The 5,301-nt window shown below is 51.1% G+C and overlaps 1 pseudogene; it reads right to left on the reverse strand.

Annotated features, from left to right (window-relative positions):
* Positions 1 to 3,440: 3,440 nt before the first annotated feature.
* On the reverse strand, positions 3,441 to 3,574 carry LOC130359942 (U2 spliceosomal RNA; annotated as a pseudogene).
* Between the last annotated feature and the right edge of the window lie 1,727 nt (positions 3,575 to 5,301).

The raw sequence follows: 5,301 nt of genomic DNA on the forward strand, positions 1-5,301 counted from the left end.
CTCCTCAACGTATACAGTCATCATCATCAGGGTGAGATGGGCGTGATATCACCGAGCTCCTCAACGTATACAGTCATCATCATCAGGGTGAGACGGGCGAGATATCACCGAGCTCCTCATCTTATACAGTCATCATCATCAGGGTGGGACGGGCGTGATATCACCGAGCTCCTCATCATATACAGTCATCATCATCAAGGTGAGACGGGCGAGATATCACCGAGCTCCTCATCGTATACAGTCATCATCATCAGGGTGAGACGGGCGAGATATCACCGAGCTCCTCATCATTAGGGATCGACCGATTATCGGTATGGCCGATATTATCGGCCGATAATCACGATTTTGGGCATTATCGGTATCGGCAATTATCTTGCCGATAAGCCGATAATGCCCCGCCCCCCGCACCGCCCCCACCGCACCACGACCGCCACCCCCTCGACCCGCCGCACCGCACCTCCGACCCACCGCACCGCGTCGCACCCCCCACCGTGATGCTAGGCGGTATACCGGTATGGATTTTTTCCCATACCGCTATACCGGTCGGGCCCCTCCCCCACCCTCCGAGTGAATAAAAAAATTAAACTTACCCGTAATGGGGGTGGTCCAGGCCATCCTTCCTTCATGTAGTGTCTGGGGGCGTTCCGGGTGGAGGGTGGTCCGGTCCGGGCTGTCCTTCTTCTCCGGTGGGCCTCTTCTCCACTCCGGGCAGGCTCCGGCCTAGTATGCTGCATAGACGCCGCTACGCCGTGACGTCAGGTGCATCACTGCGCACGGGCGTCACTGCGCAGCGACGTCTATGCAGCGTACTAGCCCGGAGCCTGCCCGGAGTGGAGAAGAGGCCCGCAGGAGAAGAAGGACAGCCCGGACCGGACCACCCTCCACCCGGAACGCCCCCGGACACTACAGGAACGATGGATGGATGGCCCGGAGCACCCTGGCAGGTAGGGAAGAGAAGCGGGTGGTGGCGGCGGCGGCCTATGGCCCCGCAAAAGCCACTGCAGATCATTGATTTAAAGCGCCCGCTTTAAATCAATGATCTGCAGCGGTGTCGCAGGGGGTTAAATAGCCGATAACTTATACCGAAATATCGGTATAAGTTATCGGCTATCGGCCCTAACCTGCACCGATTATCGGTATCGGTATCGGCCCTAAAAAAACGATATCGGTCGATCCCTACTCATCATATACAGTCATCATCATCAGGGTGAGACGGCGTGATATCACCGAGCTCCTCATCGTATACAGTCATCATCATCAGGGTGAGATGGGCGAGATATCACCGAGCTCCTCATCATATACAGTCATCATCATCAGGGTGTGACGGGCGAGATATCATCGAGCTCCTCAACGTATACAGTCATCATCATCAGGGTGTGACGGGAGAGATATCATCGAGCTCCTCATCGTATACAGTCATCATCATCAGGGTGAGACGGGCGTGATATCACCGAGCTCCTCATCGTATACAGTCATCATCATCAGGGTGAGATGGGCGAGATATCACCGAGCTCCTCATCATATACAGTCATCATCATCAGGGTGAGACGGGCGTGATATCACCGAGCTCCTCATCGTATACAGTCATCATCATCAGGGTGAGATGGGCGAGATATCACCGAGCTCCTCATCATATACAGTCATCATCATCAGGTTGAGACGGGCGTGATATCACCGAGCTCCTCATCTTATACAGTCATCATCATCAGGGTGAGACGGGCATGGTATCACCGAGCTCCTCATCATAAACAGTCATCATCATCAGGGTGAGACGGGCGAGATATACCGAGCTCCTCATCATATACAGTCATCATCATCAGGGTGAGACAGGCGAGATATCACCGAGCTCCTCATCATATACAGTCATCATCATCAGGGTGAGACAGGCGAGATATACCGAGCTCCTCATCATATACAGTCATCATCATCAGGGTGAGACGGGCGAGATATCACCGAGCTCATCTTATACAGTCATCATCATCAGAGTGAGACGGGCATGATATCCCCGAGCTCCTCATCTTATACAGTCATCATCATCAGGGTGAGACGGGCGAGATATCACCGAGCTCCTCATCATATACAGTCATCATCATCAGGATGAGACAGTCGGGATATCACCAAGCTCCTCATCATATACAGTCATCATCATCAGGGTGAGACGGGCGTGATATCACCGAGCTCCTCATCGTATACAGTCATCATCATCAGGGTGAGACGGGCGAGATATCACCAAGCTCCTCATCGTACACAGACATCATAATCAGGGTGAGACGGGTAAGATATCACCAAGCTCCTCATCTTATACAGTCATCATCATCAGGGTGAGATGGGCGAGATATCACTGAGCTCCTCATCTTATACAGTCATCATCATCAGGATGAGACGGGCGAGATATCACCAAGCTCCTCATTGTATACAGTCATCATCATCAGGGTGAGACGGGCGAGATATCACCAAGCTCCTCATCATATACAGTCATCATCATCAGGGTGAGACGGGCGAGTTATTACCAAGATCCTCATCTTATACAGTCACCATCATCAGGGAGAGACGGGCAAGGTATCACCAAGCTCCTCATCATATACAATCATCATCAGGAGGGTGAGACGGGCAAAATATCACTGAGCTCCTAAATCGTATACAGTCACCATCATCAGGGAGAGACGGGCGAGATATCACCGAGCTCCTCATCATATACAATCATCATCAGGAACGTGAGACGGGCGAGAGGCAAGTGCTCTCTATCACCCAAAGTGTAAAGGTGTCACACTAAAAAACGTGCACAAAGGATGTGGTCTATTGCTAAGCCCTTCTCCAACCGGAGAGAGGCCTCCCAACAAACCTACCCTTCACCTCTGGGCCAAAAGGCACCTGCAAGGATCCAGGTTCGATGCCCCATTTCGTCAAAGCTACTAAGGGGCCACAAATGCTCCTGGGTTCAACCTAGTCGTTAACCAATGTGTCAGTCAAGGAGCCGTATACTGATGGCATCTCGACCGAAGCCAAGATGCCCAAAGGTTGCAGGGAGGTGAGGAACCTGATGGCCACACACACCTCCCCTAGACCGCCAGGAGGTACACCCAGAAGGGCTAAGGCACCCTGACAAATCCTGTGTACAAAAATAAACACGTAAAAGTGGCACAGTGACATACAAAAAAAATTTAAAAAAATAAGTGGACGAGTGCAGATATACTTCCCGGTCATCCGGCCGGATCTATAAAAATTTCTCTGATCCTAGCCAGAAGGCCGGGATACCAAGGGTGAGTGCCAAAGGTGAAGAGTGTGTGGTGCAGTGTGTTCACTCAGTGATTTATAACACCCAGTGAGTTTCAGCACCTCAGGGTCACCACTCCCCGAGGCACAAAAAGTACCTCAGCTCTAGACCCTCCCAGCCTCATGGCGAGACCCGGAGGAGACAAATCACATCAGGGCAGCCGTTGAGCTGGTTTCGAGGCACCAGACCCGGAACGCCCCAGTACACCTGCTCCTCCATGTAGCCATCCATTCCTACCAGTGGACTACCTGATAAGAATAGATACTACACTTGCTCTTAGCCAAAAGGCAGAGAAGCGATAGTCATCATCATCAGGGTGAGACTGGCGAGAGATCACTGAGCTCCTCATCATATACAATTATAATCATTAGGGTGAGACGGGCGAGATATCACCGAGCTCCTCATCTTACACAGTCATCATCATCAGGGTGAGACGGGCAAGATTTCACCGAGCACCTCATCTTATACAGTCATCATCATCAGTGTGAGACGGGCAAGATATCACCGAGCTCCTCATCATATACAGTCATCATCATGAGACAAGCGAGATATCACCAAGCTCCTCATCATATACAGTCATCATCATCAGGGTGAGACGGGCGAGATATCACCGAGCTCCTCATCATATACAATTATAATTATTAGGGTGAGACGGGCGAGATATCACCGAGCTCCTCATCTTATACAATTATAATCATTAGGGTGAGACAGGCGATATATCGCCGAGCTCCTCATCTTACACAGTCATCATCATCAGGGCGAGACGGGAGAGATTTCACCGAGCACCTTGTCTTATACAGTCATCATGATCAGAGTGAGACGGGCGAGATATCACCGAGCTCCTCATCATATACAGTCATCATCATCAGGGTGAGACGGGCGAGATATCACCGAGCTCCTCATCTTATACAGTCATCATCATCATCAGAGTGAGACGGGTGAGATATCACCGAGCTCCTCATCTTATACAGTCATCATCAGGAGGGTGAGACGGGCGAGATATCACTGAGCTCCTCATCATATACAATCATCATCAGGAGGGTGAGACGAGTGAGATTTCACCGAGTACCTAATTGTATACAGTCATCATAATCAGGGAGAGAGATCACCGAGCTCCTCATGGTATACAGTCATAATCGTCAGGGTGAGTCGGGCGAGATTTCACCGAGCTCCTCATCATATACAGTCATCATCCTCAGGGTGAGACAGGCGAGATATCATTTTTTTTTCTTCTAAGAGCCGAGGAACGTGCTCTCTATCACCCAAAGCGCATGAAAAAGTGCAAACGTGTCACACTAAAAAACGTGCACAAAGGATGCGGTCTATCGCTAAGCCCTTGTACAACAGGAGAGAGGCCCCCCAACATACCTACCCTTCACCTCCGGCCCAAAAGGCACCTGCTAGGATCCAGGTTCGATGCCCCTTTTCGACGAAGCTACTAAGGGGCCGAAAATGCTCCTGGCTTCAACCCAGGTGTTAACCAAGGTATCAGCCGAGGAGCCGTATACTGATGGCATCTTGACCAAAGCCAAGATGCCCAGGGGTTGCAGGGAGGTGAGAAACCTAATGGCCACACACACCTCCCCTAGACCGCCAGGAGGGACACCGCATTCTGCCAATCCTGTGTACAAAGAAAAACATGAAACGTGGCACAGTGACATACAAAAAAATAATAAATAAGTGAATGAAGTGCAGATATATTGCCAGGTCATCTGGCCGGATCTATAAAAATTTCCCGGATCCTAGCAAGAAGGCCGGGATATCAAGGGTGAGTGCCAAAGGTGAAGAGTAAGGTGCAGTGCTTTCACTCAGTGAGTTATAACACCCAGTGAGTTTCGGCACCTCAGGGTCACCACTCCCCGAGGCACAGAAGTACCTCGGCTCTACACCCCTCAACCTCATGGCGAGACCCGGAAGAAACCGGTCACATCAGGACAGCCGTCGAGCTGATTCCTCAGAACCAGCCCCGGAATGCCCCGGTACACCTGCCCCTTCCATGCAGCACCCATCCCCACTAGCACCACACC

The sequence above is a fragment of the Hyla sarda genome, chromosome 2 (assembly GCF_029499605.1).
Source record: "Hyla sarda isolate aHylSar1 chromosome 2, aHylSar1.hap1, whole genome shotgun sequence".
Classification (NCBI taxonomy): Eukaryota; Metazoa; Chordata; class Amphibia; order Anura; family Hylidae; genus Hyla; species Hyla sarda.